This window comes from Procambarus clarkii, chromosome 46 (genome assembly GCF_040958095.1).
Source record: "Procambarus clarkii isolate CNS0578487 chromosome 46, FALCON_Pclarkii_2.0, whole genome shotgun sequence".
Taxonomy (NCBI): domain Eukaryota; kingdom Metazoa; phylum Arthropoda; class Malacostraca; order Decapoda; family Cambaridae; genus Procambarus; species Procambarus clarkii.
In genome coordinates this window covers 10,339,923-10,356,018 of record NC_091195.1, presented here as the reverse complement: position 1 = coordinate 10,356,018, position 16,096 = coordinate 10,339,923, and the positions used below count along the sequence as shown (strand labels likewise).

The following is a 16,096-nucleotide window of genomic DNA, read 5'->3' as shown; positions in this document are numbered from 1 at the left end:
ACACTAAGAATGTGGCCCCAGATAGTTACCACACTAAGAATGTGGCCCCAGATAGTTACCACACTAAGAATGTGGCCCCAGATAATTACCACACTAAGAATGTGGCCCCAGATAGTTACCACACTAAGAATGTGACCCCAGATAGTTACCACACTAAGAATGTGGCCCCAGATAGTTACCACACTAAGAATGTGGCCCCAGATAGTTACCACACTAAGAATGTGACCCCAGATAGTTACCACACTAAGAATGTGGCCCCAGATAGTTACCACACTAAGAATGTGGCCCCAGATATTTACCACACTAAGAATGTGGCCCCAGATAGTTACCACACTAAGAATGTGGCCCCAGATAATTACCACACTTAGAATGTGGCCCCAGATAGTTACCACACTAAGAATGTGGCCCCAGATAGTTACCACACTAAGAATGTGGCCCCAGATAGTTACCACACTAAGAATGTGGCCCCAGATAGTTACCACACTAAGAATGTGGCCCCAGATAGTTACCACACTAAGAATGTGACCCCAGATAGTTACCACACTAAGAATGTGGCCCCAGATAGTTACCACACTAAGAATGTGGCCCCAGATAGTTACCACACTAAGAATGTGACCCCAGATAGTTTCCACACTAAGAATGTGGCCCCAGATAGTTACCACACTAAGAATGTGGCCCCAGATAGTTACCACACTAAGAATGTGACCCCAGATAGTTACCACACTAAGAATGTGACCCCAGATAGTTACCACACTAAGAATGTGGCCCCAGATAATTACCACACTAAGAATGTGGCCCCAGATAGTTACCACACTAAGAATGTGGCCCAAGATAGTTACCACACTAAGAATGTGGCCCCAGATAGTTACCACACTAAGAATGTGGCCCCAGATAGTTACCACACTAAGAATGTGGCCCCAGATAGTTACCACACTAAGAATGTGGCCCCAGATAGTTACCACACTAAGAATGTGGCTCCAGATAGTTACCACACTAAGAATGTGGCCCCAGATAGTTACCACACTAAGAATGTGGCCCCAGATAGTTACCACACTAAGAATGTGGCCCCAGATAGTCACCACGCTAAGAATGTGGCCCCAGATAGTTACCATGCTAAGAATCTGGCCCCAGATAGGGTTACCTCACTAAGAATGTGGGCCCAGATAGTTACCACACTAAGAATGTGGCCCCAGATAGTTACCACACTAAGAATGTGGCCCCAGATAGTGTTACCACACTAAGAATGTGGCCCCAGGTGGTGTTACCACACTAAGAATGTGGCCCCACATAGTTACCACACTAAGAATGTGGCCCCATATAGTTACCACACTAAGAATGTGGCCCCAGATAGTGTTACCACACTAAGAATGTGGCCCCAGATAGTTACCACACTAAGAATGTGGCCCCAGATAGTTACCACACTAAGAATGTGGCCCCAGATAGTTACCATGAGAGTATGCATGTGGGGGCCGACCATGCGGCGGCTGACTGCTGCGGCGCAAGTTAGCAACAGGTGCTACTTGTGCTGAAGCCATGTTGCTGATCACAGTGGTGGTTGTGATGTCAGACAGTTCTAAACGGTGGTCCCATGAAACAGCAATATGCAGGGGCAGGTGGTTGCAGGTGCGGGGCGCTCAAACAGCGTACCGCCTAGATCTCTCTGTGAGCGCCACGTGCTGCTGCTACCGGTGCCAAGAGAGGAATGATGTGAAGGTCTACCCAAGGTGTCACACCACCACTCGACCCCCGAACCCCTACCAATGAACTAGACCTCTCCTCTGTCTCCCAACCGTCTCCCCCTCCAGGCACACCAGCCACCCACACTGCCACTGCCCCACCTACTGACCTCCATCCTGACCCTTATCCTGACCCCCAGGAGGTCGTCACTCTGGCTTGTGTCAAAGCAATATTAAACCATATGATACAAGCTCACCCAGTCGTCCGCCAAATATTACAAAAGCAAACGGAACTTGAGAAAGCCCTCTGCCAGATTAAGACGACTTAGGACCAAATGCTCAAAATCCTGCAACAGCAGAGTTCGTCAAGTGGAGGTCCTGCCAGCCAGAACCTGGTGCAAGATGATGCAACACATGCTGCCGAGGTACGTCAGCAGACACAACAAGGACACCAACACAACAGCGTACGCAGCAACACCACTGCAGACAGCAACACCAAACACCATGGAATACACGATAACACACGTGAACATAATAATTACACGCATAGCGCATCTGATGACAAACAACTTCAAAATGGATAATCACATCGAAGAACATCTCACTATACTACAATGGAACTGCAATGGAGTTCGGAATAGATTTAATGACATCATACAGTACGTCCGTGAACACCAAACTGACGTCATAGTGCTACAGGAGACGCTGGTGGGTGATGACTTCAACCAAAGATTCAGCGGTTATCGCAAGTTCTCCCTGCCCTCTGGGGAAGAAAACGGGGGTCTCATCACTTTTGTAAACAACAACATTCCCGCACAGATTATTGATGACCTCCACATGGGGGATGAGTATGAATCATTGGGGTAACCCTTCACTTAAACAATAATTCCCTTCATATGATCAACCTATATGTGCCACAGACTAAACTTGACCTTGACACACTGCCTAAATTTGTTCATGAAGAACCTACCTTGCTGGTCGGTGACCTTAATGCCAGACACCCACACTTTGGTGCCAACTGCCATCAGCCCAATGTCAATGGACGGAAACTGTCACTCTGTTTCACCCAGTGACCACTGGGCACTGATTACCACCAACGACATGAGCAAGAGAACGATAGAGACAAATAAAAGAAAAAGGTTATCACTAGGACCGGATATGAGGCCGCACTTCATAAACAAGATGAGTGACTGGTTCACGGAATGCCAAATCCCAGGAGATATTGATACACTTGTTGATGACCTTAATAAACAAATTGAGAGCTGTCTCAGAGTTCCGAGCAGTACGACTGGGCGAAGTAACCCTCAGAGTAAGAAAATACAATGATATGAGGACGATTACATAAAGATGCTCAATGCAAATGTAAGAGACATAAGTAGAGAGTATTGGAGATATCTCACTGAAAGCAACCAAGAGCTGTTTAAAACTGTGTGTTAAGTTGCCAGAGAAGAGAAGATTAAAGAGCAGGAAAGACAATGGCTTAACTTTACTATCTCCATTGGAAGAAAAACATCTGCAAGACAAGTGTGGGCAAAAATTCAGATAGCTAATGGGGGCAGAGCCCGGCCTGCGGCTCACAAAGACCCCCAGGGTAAGGCTGAGGAACTAATTCACAAGTGGAGTGATGCAGCATCCTCCTCCTCCCTCACTGCAGAAATCAGCAGGGAACAGCTCCTGCGACATGATGACAGAAGAATTAGGATAACAAGAGCACAATCTAGTGATGACGAATAAGGGGAACCAACCACAGCCCAGGGGGTAAGGGGGGCTATGAAAAAGGGTAAAAGTACAGCACCTGGTGAAGATGGCGTCACCTACGACATACTCAATGCACTGTGTGAAGTGTCTGGGAATCCACTATTCCACCTGTTTAACAAGTCATTCCTAAGTGGAGTGTTGCCCACATAATGGAAATACGCAATAATTCTTCCCATACCGAAGCCCAATGACCCTGGGTATTGTCAGGCAACATCACCGTGCCAAGGTAACTGAGGAAAGGAGGATAGAAGCACAAATCAGCGAATCTGTATGATAGTACAACATAGTTGCAGCTGGCAATCCCAATCATTATAGACGAACGAAGAGGATGTGGCCGCGGGAGAGAATCGGTAATAGCGAGAATCTGTCTTTAATACAAATATCAATAGAGATTTGAAATGGAAACAACAGCTGAGCAGCGGAGTTGCTGCATTTGTGATGAGAGTGATGGACACCGCCTTGACCACTACCTGAGAGAATGTGAACATCTAAGAGACATTAGAAATATGTGTAGAATAATAAACCCCACATTGTTTAAGTTAAGAAAACACTATTTGTGAAATATTGATACTGCTCTTAAAATGATTTCCCCATTTTGCACCCGCAAGATAACGTAAGATTTTAAGGGTTGACAGATGTTAATCTTCTTGCTTGACAAGCTGTTAACTTGGGACAGTTAAGCGAGTCCCAGCTGTGCCTGTGTACAAGTGACAAGATGAACAACCCAGCGGGTTTGTCCACTCACAGGATGAGTGGCGCTGCCCAATACTGTCACTATGGCGGTGTGTCCACTCACAGGATGAGTGGCGCTGCCCAATACTGTCACTATGGCGGTGTGTCCACTCACAGGATGAGTAGCGCTGCCCAGTACTGTCACTATGGCGGTGTGTCCACTCACAGGATGAGTAGCGCTGCCCAGTACTGTAACTATGGCGGTGTGTCCACTCACAGGATGAGTGGCACTGCCCAATACTGTCACTATGGCGGTGTGTCCACTCACAGGATGAGTGACGCTGCCCAATACTGTCACTATGGCGGTGTGTCCACTCACAGGATGAGTGGCGCTGACCAATACTGTCACTATGGCGGTGTGTCCACTCACAGGATGAGTGGCGCTGCCCAATACTGTCACTATGGCGGTGTGTCCACTCACAGGATGAGTGACGCTGCCTAATACTGTCACTATGGCGGTGTGTCCACTCACAGGATGAGTAGCGCTGCCCAGTACTGTAACTATGGCGGTGTGTCCACTCACAGGATGAGTGGCGCTGCCCAATACTGTCACTATGGTGGTGTGTCCACTCACAGGATGAGTGGCGCAGACCAATACTGTCACTATGGTGGTGTGTCCACTCACAGGATGAGTGGCGCTGACCAATACTGTCACTATGGTGGTGTGTCCACTCACAGGATGAGTGGCGCTGCCCAATACTGTCACTATGGCGGTGTGTCCACTCACAGGATGAGTGGCGCTGACCAATACTGTCACTATGGTGGTGTGTCCACTCACAGGATGAGTGGCGCTGCCCAATACTGTCACTATGGCGGTGTGTCCACTCACAGGATGAGTGGCGCTGACCAATACTGTCACTATGGTGGTGTGTCCACTCACAGGATGAGTGGCGCTGCCCAATACTGTCACTATGGCGGTGTGTCCACTCACAGGATGAGTGGCGCTGACCAATACTGTCACTATGGTGGTGTGTCCACTCACAGGATGAGTGACGCTGCCCAATACTGTCACTATGGCGGTGTGTCCACTCACAGGATGAGTGGCGCTGACCAATACTATCACTATGGTGGTGTGTCAACTCACAGGATGAGTGACGCTGCCCAATACTGTCACTATGGTGGTGTGTACACTCACAGGATGAGTGGCGCTGCCCAATAAACTCGCCCCACATGACAAAATTAATAATTAACTTATGAAGATGACAAGGGTAAGGCGGCCAGTGTGGGAAGAAGTTAACAATATACTTGAGTGAGTGAGGCTGTGTTGTCAAGTTGTGTGGCAGAGACTGTGGTGTGTGTGAGGTGACGTGTGGGAGGAGGTTAGTCACGTCCGCCGGCTGCTGACTACCTGCATGGTGTAACTTCCTGTCCTTGGCACGTCCTGCTCCCTCGCCCTGCCTAAGTACGTGGTGCACGTACGAGCATCGTGCGCGGCGTACCTCGCAACTCCCCAGACAATACTGGGGATGTGAGGTCTGCTGCTCAAGCTGGGGATGTGAGGTCTGCTGCTCTAGCTGGGGATGTGAGGTCTGCTGCTCTAGCTGGGGATGTGAGGTCTGCTGCTCTAGCTGGGGATGTGAGGTCTGCTGCTCTAGCTGGGGATGTGAGGTCTGCTGCTCTAGCTGGGGATGAGAGGTCTGCTGCTCTAGCTGGGGATGTGAGGTCTGCTGCTCTAGCTGGGGATGTGAGGTCTGCTGCTCTAGCTGGGGATGTGAGGTCTGCTGCTCTAGCTGGGGATGTGAGGTCTGCTGCTGTAGTTGGGGATGTGAGGTCTGCTGCTCTAGCTGGGGATGTGAGGTCTGCTGCTCTAGCTGGGGATGTGAGGTCTGCTGCTGTAGCTGGGGATGTGAGGTCTGCTGCTCTAGCTGGGGATGTGAGGTCTCCTGCTCTAGCTGGGGATGTGAGGTCTGCTGCTCTAGCTGGGGATGTGAGGTCTGCTGCTCTAGCTGTGGATGTGAGGTCTGCTGCTCTAGCTGGGGATGTGAGGTCTCCTGCTCTAGCTGGGGATGTGAGGTCTGCTGCTCTAGCTGGGGATGTGAGGTCTGCTGCTCTAGCTGGGGATGTGAGGTCTGCTGCTCTAGCTGGGGATGTGAGGTCTGCTGCTCTAGCTGGGGATGTGAGGTCTGCTGCTCTAGCTGGGGATGTGAAGTCTGCTGCTCTAGCTGGGGATGTGAGGTCTGCTGCTGTAGCTGGGGATGTGAGGTCTGCTGCTGTAGCTGGGGATGTGAGGTCTGCTGCTCTAGCTGGGGATGTGAGGTCTGCTGCTCTAGCTGGGGATGTGAGGTCTGCTGCTCTAGCTGGGATGTGAGGTCTGCTGCTCTAGCTGGGGATGTGAGGTCTGCTGCTCTAGCTGGGGATGTGAGGTCTGCTGCTCTAGCTGGGGATGTGTGGTCTGCTGCTCTAGCTGGGGATGTGAGGTCTGCTGCTCTGGCTGGGGATGTGAGGTCTGCTGCTCTAGCTGGGGATGTGAGGTCTGCTGCTCGAGCTGGGGATGTGAGGTCTGCTGCTCTAGCTGGGGATGTGAGGTCTGCTGCTCTAGCTGGGGATGTGAGGTCTGCTGCTCTAGCTGGGGATGTGAGGTCTGCTGCTCTAGCTGGGGATGTGAGGTCTGCTGCTCTAGCTGGGGATGTGTGGTCTGCTGCTGTAGCTGGGGATGTGAGGTCTGCTGCTCTAGCTGGGGATGTGAGGTCTGCTGCTGTAGCTGGGGATGTGAGGTCTGCTGCTGTAGCTGGGGATGTGAGGTCTGCTGCTCTAGCTGGGGATGTGAGGTCTGCTGCTCTAGCTGGGGATGTGAGGTCTGCTGCTCTAGCTGGGGATGTGAGGTCTGCTGCTGTAGCTGGGGATGTGAGGTCTGCTGCTGTAGCTGGGGATGTGAGGTCTGCTGCTCTAGCTGGGGATGTGAGGTCTGCTGCTCTAGCTGGGGATGTGAGGTCTGCTGCTGTAGCTGGGGATGTGAGGTCTGCTGCTCTAGCTGGGGATGTGTGGTCTGCTGCTGTAGCTGGGGAGGTGAGGTCTGCTGCTCTAGCTGGGGATGTGAGGTCTGCTGCTCTAGCTAGGGATGTGAGGTCTGCTGCTCTAGCTGGGGATGTGAGGTCTCCTGCTCTAGCTGGGGATGTGAGGTCTCCTGCTCTAGCTGGGGATGTGAGGTCTGCTGCTCTAGCTGGGGATGTGAGGTCTTCTGCTCTAGCTGGGGATGTGAGGTCTGCTGCTCTAGCTGAGGATGTGAGGTCTGCTGCTCTAGCTGGGGATGTGAGGTCTGCTGCTCTAGCTGGGGATGTGAGGTCTGCTGCTCTAGCTGGGGATGTGAGGTCTGCTGCTCTAGCTGGGGATGTGAGGTCTGCTGCTCTAGCTGGGGATGTGAGGTCTGCCGCTCTAGCTGGGGATGTGAGGTCTGCCGCTCTAGCTGGGGATGTGAGGTCTGCCGCTCTAGCTGGGGATGTGGGGTCTGCCGCTCTAGCTGGGGATGTGAGGTCTGCTGCTCTAGCTGGGGATGTGAGGTCTGCTGCTCTAGCTGGGGATGTGAGGTCTGCTGCTCTAGCTGGGGATGTGAGGTCTGCTGCTCTAGCTGGGAGGTGAGGTCTGCTGCTCTAGCTGGGGATGTGGGGTCTGCTGCTCTAGCTGGGGATGTGAGGTCTGCTGCTCTAGCTGGGGATGTGAGGTCAGCTGCTCTAGCTGGGGATGTGAGGTCTGCTGCTCTAGCTGGGGATGTGGGGTCTGCTGCTCTAGCTGGGGATGTGAGGTCTGCTGCTCTAGCTGGGGATGTGAGGTCTGCTGCTCTAGCTGGGGATGTGAGGTCTGCTGCTCTAGCTGGGGATGTGAGGTCAGCTGCTCTAGCTGGGGATGTGAGGTCTGCTGCTCTAGCTGGGGATGTGGGGTCTGCTGCTATAGCTGGGGATGTGAGGTCTGCTGCTCTAGCTGGGGATGTGAGGTCTGCTGCTCTAGCTGGGGATGTGAGGTCTGCTGCTCTAGCTGGGGATGTGAGGTCTGCTGCTCTAGCTGGGGATGTGAGGTCTGCTGCTCTAGCTGGGGATGTGAGATCTGCTGCTCTAGCTGGGATGTGCGGTTCTGCTGCTCTAGCTGGGGATGTGAGGTCTGCTGCTCTAGCTGGGGATGTGAGGTCTGCTGCTCTAGCTGGGGATGTGAGGTCTGCCGCTCTAGCTGGGGATGTGAGTAGGTCTGCCGCTCTAGCTGGGGATGTGAGGTCTGCCGCTCTAGCTGGGGATGTGGGTCTGCCGCTCTAGCTGGGGATGTGAGGTCTGCCGCTCTAGCTGGGGATGTGAGGTCTGCCGCTCTAGCTGGGGATGTGAGGTCTGCTGCTCTAGCTGGGGATGTGAGGTCTGCTGCTGTAGCTGGGGATGTGAGGTCTGCTGCTCTAGCTGGGGATGTGAGGTCTGCTGCTGTAGCTGGGGATGTGAGGTCTGCCTGCTTAGCTGGGGATGTGAGGTCTGCTGCTGCTAGCTGGGGATGTGAGGTCTGCATGCTCTAGCTGGGGATGTGAGGTCTGCTGCTCTAGCTGGGGATGTGAGGTCTGCTGCTGTAGCTGGGGATGTGAGGTCTGCTGCTCTAGCTGGGGATGTGAGGTCTGCTGCTTCTAGCTGGGATGTGAGGTCTGATCTGCTCTAGCTGGGGATGTGAGGTCTGCTGCTCTAGATGGGGATGTGAGGTCTGCTGCTGTAGCTGGGATGTGAGGTCTGCTGCTCTAGCTGGGGACTGTGAGGTCTGCTGCTGTAGCTGGGGATGTGAGGTCTGCTGCTACTCTAGCTGGGGATGTGAGGTCTGCTGCTCTAGCTGGGGATGTGAGGTCTGCTGCTCTAGCTGGGGGATGTGAGGTCTGCTGCTCTAGCTGGGGATGTGAGGTCTGCTGCTCTAGCTGGGATGTGAGGTCTGCCGCTCTAGCTGGGGATGTGAGGTCTGCCGCTCTAGCTGGGGATGTGAGGTCTTGCTCTAGCTGGGGATGTGGGTCTGCTGCTCTAGCTGGGGATGTGAGGTCTGCTGCTCTAGCTGGGGATGTGAGGTCTGCTGCTCTAGCTGGGGATGTGAGGTCTGCTGCTCTAGCTGGGGATGTGAGGTCTGCTGCTCTAGCTGGGGTGAGGTCTGCTGCTCTAGCTGGGGATGTGAGGTCTGCTGCTCTAGCTGGGGATGTGAGGTCTGCTGCTCTAGCTGGGGATGTGAGGTCTGCTCTAGCTGGGGATGTGAGGTCTGCTGCTCTAGCTGGGAGGTGAGGTCTGCTGCTCTAGCTGGGGATGTGAGGTCTGCTGCTCTAGCTGGGGATGTGAGGTCTGCTGCTCTAGCTGGGGATGTGAGGTCTGCTGCTCTAGCTGGGGATGTGAGGTCTGCTGCTCTAGCTGGGGATGTGGGTCTGCTGCTCTAGCTGGGGATGTGAGGTCTGCTGCTCTAGCTGGGGATGTGAGGTCTGCTGCTCTAGCTGGGGATGTGAGGTCTGCTGCTCTAGCTGGGGATGTGAGGTCTGCTGCTCTAGCTGGGGATGTGAGGTCTGCTGCTCTAGCTGGGGATGTGGGTCTGCTGCTCTAGCTGGGGATGTGAGGTCTGCTGCTCTAGCTGGGATGTGGGGTTGCTGCTCTAGCTGGGGATGTGAGGTCTGCTGCTCTAGCTGGGGATGTGAGGTCTGCTGCTCTAGCTGGGGATGTGGGTCTGCTGCTCTAGCTGGGGATGTGAGGTCTGCTGCTCAGCTGGGGATGTGAGGTCTGCTGCTCTAGCTGGGGATGTGAGGTCTGATGCTCTAGCTGGGGATGTGAGGTCTGCCGCTCTAGCTGGGGATGTGAGGTCTGCTGCTCTAGCTGGGGATGTGAGGTCTGCTGCTCTAGCTGGGGATGTGGGTCTGCTGCTCTAGCTGGGGATGTGAGGTCTGCCGCTCTAGCTGGGGATGTGAGGTCTGCTGCTCTAGCTGGGGATGTGAGGTCTGCTGCTCTAGCTGGGGATGTGGGTCTGCTGCTGTAGCTGGGGATGTGAGGTCTGCTGCTCTAGCTGGGGATGTGAGGTCTGCTGCTGTAGCTGGGGATGTGAGGTCTGCTGCTCTAGCTGGGGATGTGAGGTCTGCTGCTAGCTGGGGATGTGAGGTCTGCTGCTGTAGCTGGGGATGTGAGGTCTGCTGCTCTAGCTGGGGATGTGAGGTCTGCTGCTCTAGCTGGGATGTGAGGTCTGCTGCTCTAGCTGGGGATGTGAGGTCTGCTGCTGTAGCTGGGGATGTGAGGTCTGCTGCTCTAGCTGGGGATGTGAGGTCTGCTGCTCTAGCTGGGGATGTGAGGTCTGCTGCTCTAGCTGGGGATGTGAGGTCTGCTGCTCTAGCTGGGGATGTGGGTCTGCTGCTCTAGCTGGGGATGTGAGGTCTGCTGCTCTAGCTGGGGATGTGAGGTCTGCTGCTCTAGCTGGGGATGTGAGGTCTGCTGCTGTAGCTGGGGATGTGAGGTCTGCTGCTCTAGCTGGGGATGTGAGGTCTCTGCTCTAGCTGGGGATGTGAGGTCTGCTGCTCTAGCTGGGGATGTGAGGTCTGCTGTCTAGCTGGGGATGTGAGGTCTGCTGCTCTAGCTGGGGATGTGAGGTCTGCTGCTCTAGCTGGGGATGTGAGGTCTGCTGCTCTAGCTGGGGATGTGAGGTCTGCTGCTGTAGCTGGGGATGTGAGGTCTGCTGCTCTAGCTGGGGATGTGTGGTCTGCTGCTGTAGCTGGGGATGTGAGGCTGCTGCTCTAGCTGGGGATGTGAGGTCTGCTGCTGTAGCTGGGGATGTGGGTCTGCTGCTCTAGCTGGGGATGTGAGGTCTGCTGCTGTAGCTGGGGATGTGAGGTCTGCTGCTCTAGCTGGGGATGTGAGGTCTGCTGCTGTAGCTGGGGATGTGAGGTCTGCTGCTGTAGCTGGGGATGTGAGGTCTGCTGCTGTAGCTGGGGATGTGAGGTCTGCTGCTCTAGCTGGGGATGTGAGGTCTGCTGCTGTAGCTGGGGATGTGAGGTCTGCTGCTCTAGCTGGGGATGTGTGGTCTGCTGCTGTAGCTGGGGATGTGAGGTCTGCTGCTCTAGCTGGGGATGTGAGGTCTGCTGCTAGCTGGGGATGTGGGTCTGCTGCTCTAGCTGGGGATGTGAGGTCTGTGCTCTAGCTGGGGATGTGAGGTCTGCTGCTCTAGCTGGGGATGTGAGGTCTGCCGCTCTAGCTGGGGATGTGAGGTCTGCGCTCTAGCTGGGATGTGAGGTCTGCCGCTCTAGCTGGGGATGTGGGAGTCTGCTGCTCTAGCTGGGGATGTGAGTCTGCTGCTCTAGCTGGGGATGTGAGGTCTGCTGCTCTAGCTGGGGATGTGAGGTCTGCTGCTCTAGCTGGGGATGTAGGTCTGCTGCTCTAGCTGGAGGTGAGGTCTGCTGCTCTAGCTGGGATGTGGGTCTGCTGCTCTAGCTGGGGGATGTGAGGTCTGCTTCTAGCTGGGATGTGAGGTCTGCTGCTCTAGCTGGGGATGTGAGGTCTGCTGCTCTAGCTGGGGATGGGGTCTGCTGCTCTAGCTGGGGATGTGAGGTCTGCTGCTCTAGCTGGGGATGTGAGGTCTGCTGCTCTAGCTGGGGATGTGAGGTCTGCTGCTTAGCTGGGGATGTGAGGTCAGCTGCTCTAGCTGGGGATGTGAGGTCTGCTGCTCTAGCTGGGGATGTGGGGTCTGCTGCTATAGCTGGGGATGTGAGGTCTGCTGCTCTAGCTGGGGATGTGAGGTCTGCTGCTCTAGCTGGGGATGTGAGGTCTGCTGCTCTAGCTGGGGATGTGAGGTCTGCTGCTCTAGCTGGGGATGTGAGGTCTGCTGCTCTAGCTGGGGATGTGAGGTCTGCTGCTCTAGCTGGGGATGTGAGGTCTGCTGCTCTAGCTGGGGATGTGAGGTCTGCTGCTCTAGCTGGGATGTGAGGTCTGCTGCTCTAGCGGGATGTGGGTCTGCCTGCTCTAGCTGGGGATGTGAGGTCTGCTGCTCTAGCTGGGGATGTGAGGTCTGCTGCTCTAGCTGGGGATGTGAGGTCTGCTGCTCTAGCTGGGGATGTGAGGTCTGCTGCTCTAGCTGGGGATGTGAGGTCTGCTGCTCTAGCTGGGGATGTGAGGTCTGCTGCTCTAGCTGGGGATGTGAGGTCTGCTGCTCTAGCTGGGGATGTGAGGTCTGCTGCTCTAGCTGGGGATGTGAGGTCTGCTGCTCTAGCTGGGGATGTGAGGTCTGCTGCTTAGCTGGGGATGTAGGTCTGCTGCTCTAGCTGGGGATGTGAGGTCTGCTGCTGTAGCTGGGGATGTGAGGTCTGCTGCTTCTAGCTGGGGATGTGAGGTCTGCCTGCTTAGCTGGGATGTGAGGTCTGCTGCTCTAGCTGGGGATGTGAGGTCTGCTGCTCTAGCTGGGGATGTGGGTCTGCTCTAGCTGGGGATGTGAGGTCTGCTGCTCTAGCTGGGGATGTGAGGTCTGCTGCTGTAGCTGGGGATGTGAGGTCTGCTGCTCTAGCTGGGGATGTGAGGTCTGCTGCTCTAGCTGGGGATGTGAGGTCTGCTGCTCTAGCTGGGGATGTGAGGTCTGCTGCTCTAGCTGGGGATGTGAGGTCTGCTGCTCTAGCTGGGGATGTGAGGTCTGCTGCTCTAGCTGGGGATGTGAGGTCTGCTGCTTAGCTGGGGATGTGGGTCTGCTCTAGCTGGGGATGTGAGGTCTGCTGCTCTAGCTGGGGATGTGAGGTCTGCTGCTCTAGCTGGGGATGTGAGGTCTGCTGCTCTAGCTGGGGATGTGAGGTCGCTGCTCTAGCTGGGGATGTGAGGTCTGCTGCTCTAGCTGGGGATGTGGGTCTGCTGCTCTAGCTGGGGATGTGAGGTCTGCTGCTCTAGCTGGGGATGTGAGGTCTGCTGCTCTAGCTGGGGATGTGAGGTCTGCTGCTCTAGCTGGGGATGTGAGGTCTGCTGCTCTAGCTGGGGATGTGAGGTCTGCTGCTCTAGCTGGGGATGTGAGGTCTGCTGCTCTAGCTGGGGATGTGAGGTCTGCTGCTCTAGCTGGGGATGTGAGGTCTGCTGCTCTAGCTGGGGATGTGAGGTCTGCTGCTCTAGCTGGGGATGTGGGTCTGCTGCTCTAGCTGGGGATGTGAGGTCTGCTGCTCTAGCTGGGGATGTGAGGTCTGCTGCTCTAGCTGGGGATGTGAGGTCTGCTGCTCTAGCTGGGGATGTGAGGTCTGCCTGCTCTAGCTGGGGATGTGAGGTCTGCTGCTCTAGCTGGGGATGTGAGGTCTGCTGCTCTAGCTGGGGATGTGGGGTCTGCTGCTCTAGCTGGGGATGTGAGGTCTGCTGCTCTAGCTGGGGATGTGAGGTCTGCTGCTCTAGCTGGGGATGTGAGGTCTGCTGCTCTAGCTGGGGATGTGAGGTCTGCTGCTCTAGCTGGGGATGTGAGGTCTGCTGCTCTAGCTGGGGATGTGAGGTCTGCTGCTCTAGCTGGGGATGTGAGGTCTGCTGCTTAGCTGGGGATGTGAGGTCTGCTGCTCTAGCTGGGATGTGAGGTCTGCTGCTCTAGCTGGGGATGTGAGGTCTGCTGCTCTAGCTGGGGATGTGAGGTCTGCTGCTCTAGCTGGGGATGTGAGGTCTGCTGCTCTAGCTGGGGATGTGAGGTCTGCTGCTCTAGCTGGGGATGTGAGGTCTGCTGCTCTAGCTGGGGATGTGAGGTCTGCTGCTCTAGCTGGGGATGTGAGGTCCTGCTGTAGCTGGGGATGTGAGGTCTGCTGCTCTAGCTGGGGATGTGAGGTCTGCTGCTCTAGCTGGGGATGTGAGGTCTGCTGCTCTAGCTGGGGATGTGAGGTCTGCTGCTCTAGCTGGGGATGTGAGGTCTGCTGCTCTAGCTGGGATGTGAGGTCTGTGCTGTAGCTGGGGATGTGAGGTCTGCTGCTCTAGCTGGGGATGTGAGGTCTGCTGCTCTAGCTGGGGATGTGAGGTCTGCTGCTCTAGCTGGGGATGTGAGGTCTGCTGCTCTAGCTGGGGATGTGAGGTCTGCTGCTCTAGCTGGGGATGTGAGGTCTCTGCTCTAGCTGGGGATGTGAGGTCTGCTGCTCTAGCTGGGGATGTGAGGTCTGCTGCTCTAGCTGGGGATGTGAGGTCTGCTGCTCTAGCTGGGGATGTGAGGTCTGCTGCTCTAGCTGGGGATGTGAGTCTGCTGCTCTAGCTGGGGATGTGAGGTCTGCTGCTCTAGCTGGGGATGTGAGGTCTGCTGCTCTAGCTGGGGATGTGAGGTCTGCTGCTCTAGCTGGGGATGTGAGGTCTGCTGCTCTAGGGGATGTGAGGTCTGCTGCTCTAGCTGGGGATGTGAGGTCTGCTGCTCTAGCTGGGGATGTGAGGTCTGCTGCTCTAGCTGGGGATGTGAGGTCTGCTGCTCTAGCTGGGGATGTGAGGTTGCTGCTCTAGCTGGGGATGTGAGGTCTGCTGCTCTAGCTGGGATGTGAGGTCTGCTGCTCTAGCTGGGGATGTGAGGTCTGCTGCTCTAGCTGGGGATGTGAGGTCTGCTGCTCTAGCTGGGGATGTGAGGTCTGCTGCTCTAGCTGGGAGGTGAGGTCTGCTGCTCTAGCTGGGGATGTGAGGTCTGCTGCTCTAGCTGGGGATGTGAGGTCTGCTGCTCTAGCTGGGATGTGAGGTCTGCTGCTCTAGCTGGGGATGTGAGGTCTGCTGCTCTAGCTGGGGATGTGAGGTCTGCTGCTCTAGCTGGGGATGTGAGGTCTGCTGCTCTAGCTGGGGATGTGAGGTCTGCTGCTCTAGCTGGGGATGTGAGGTCTGCTGCTAGCTGGGGATGTGAGGTCTGCTGCTCTAGCTGGGGATGTGAGGTCTGCTGCTCTAGCTGGGGATGTGAGGTCTGCTGCTGTAGCTGGGGATGTGAGGTCTGCTGCTCTAGCTGGGGATGTGGTCTGCTGCTGTAGCTGGGGATGTGAGGTCTGCTGCTCTAGCTGGGGATGTGAGGTCTGCTGCTCTAGCTGGGGATGTGAGGTCTGCTGCTCTAGCTGGGGATGTGAGGTCTCCTGCTCTAGCTGGGGATGTGAGGTCTGCTGCTCTAGCTGGGGATGTGAGGTCTGCTGCTCTAGCTGGGGATGTGAGGTCTGCTGCTAGCTGGGGATGTGAGGTCTGCTGCTCTAGCTGGGGATGTGGGGTCTGCCGCTCTAGCTGGGGATGTGAGGTCTGCTGCTCTAGCTGGGGATGTGAGGTCTGCTGCTCTAGCTGGGGATGTGAGGTCTGCTGCTCTAGCTGGGGATGTGAGGTCTGCTGCTCTAGCTGGGGATGTGAGGTCTGCTGCTCTAGCTGGGGATGTGGAGGTCTGTGCTCTAGCTGGGGATGTGAGGTCTGCTGCTCTAGCTGGGGATGTGAGGTCTGCTGCTCTAGCTGGGGATGTGAGGTCTGCTGCTCTAGCTGGGGATGTAGGTCTGCTGCTCTAGCTGGGGATGTGAGGTCTGCTGCTCTAGCTGGGGATGTGAGGTCTGCTGCTCTAGCTGGGGATGTGAGGTCTGCTGCTCTAGCTGGGGATGTGAGGTCTGCTGCTCTAGCTGGGGATGTGAGGTCTGCTGCTCTAGCTGGGGATGTGGGTCTGCTGCTCTAGCTGGGGATGTGAGGTCTGCTGCTCTAGCTGGGGATGTGAGGTCTGCTGCTCTAGCTGGGGATGTGAGGTCTGCTGCTCTAGCTGGGGATGTGAGGTCTGCTGCTCTAGCTGGGGATGTGAGGTCTGCTGCTCTAGCTGGGGATGTGAGGTCTGCTGCTCTAGCTGGGATGTGGGTCTGCTGCTCTAGCTGGGGATGTGAGGTCTGCTGCTCTAGCTGGGGATGTGAGGTCTGCTGCTCTAGCTGGGGATGTGAGGTCTGCTGCTCTAGCTGGGGATGTGAGGTCTGCTGCTCTAGCTGGGGATGTGAGGTCTGCTGCTCTAGCTGGGGATGTGAGGTCTGCTGCTCTAGCTGGGGATGTGAGGTC

The 16,096-nt window shown here is 55.6% G+C and overlaps 1 protein-coding gene across 2 annotated transcripts in view; it reads left to right on the top strand.

Moving 5' to 3' along the window:
- Positions 1 to 16,096, top strand: part of LOC123770443 (uncharacterized) — a 254,733-nt gene that overhangs the window by 128,864 nt on the left and 109,773 nt on the right. The window lies entirely within an intron of this gene.